A 209-nucleotide genomic window follows, 5' to 3' on the forward strand; every position below is an offset into this window, starting at 1 on the left:
AGGTATTTTCTTGCACGAGGTGACATATCGTAAGAAACCCTTTACGCCTAAAAGAGGATCAGCCATAACGGCAACATCGTTATGAGGTGCTCCATGTTGCCATCAGTGTCTGGAGAATGTGGTTCATGAGGTTAGGATTTTATATTTTATTTTCCCACTTCAGGAAAGTTGTAAAAACGGTGGTGATCTTGGGGAAAGGAAGAGTGGTT

This window comes from Penaeus monodon, chromosome 29 (genome assembly GCF_015228065.2).
Source record: "Penaeus monodon isolate SGIC_2016 chromosome 29, NSTDA_Pmon_1, whole genome shotgun sequence".
Classification (NCBI taxonomy): Eukaryota; Metazoa; Arthropoda; class Malacostraca; order Decapoda; family Penaeidae; genus Penaeus; species Penaeus monodon.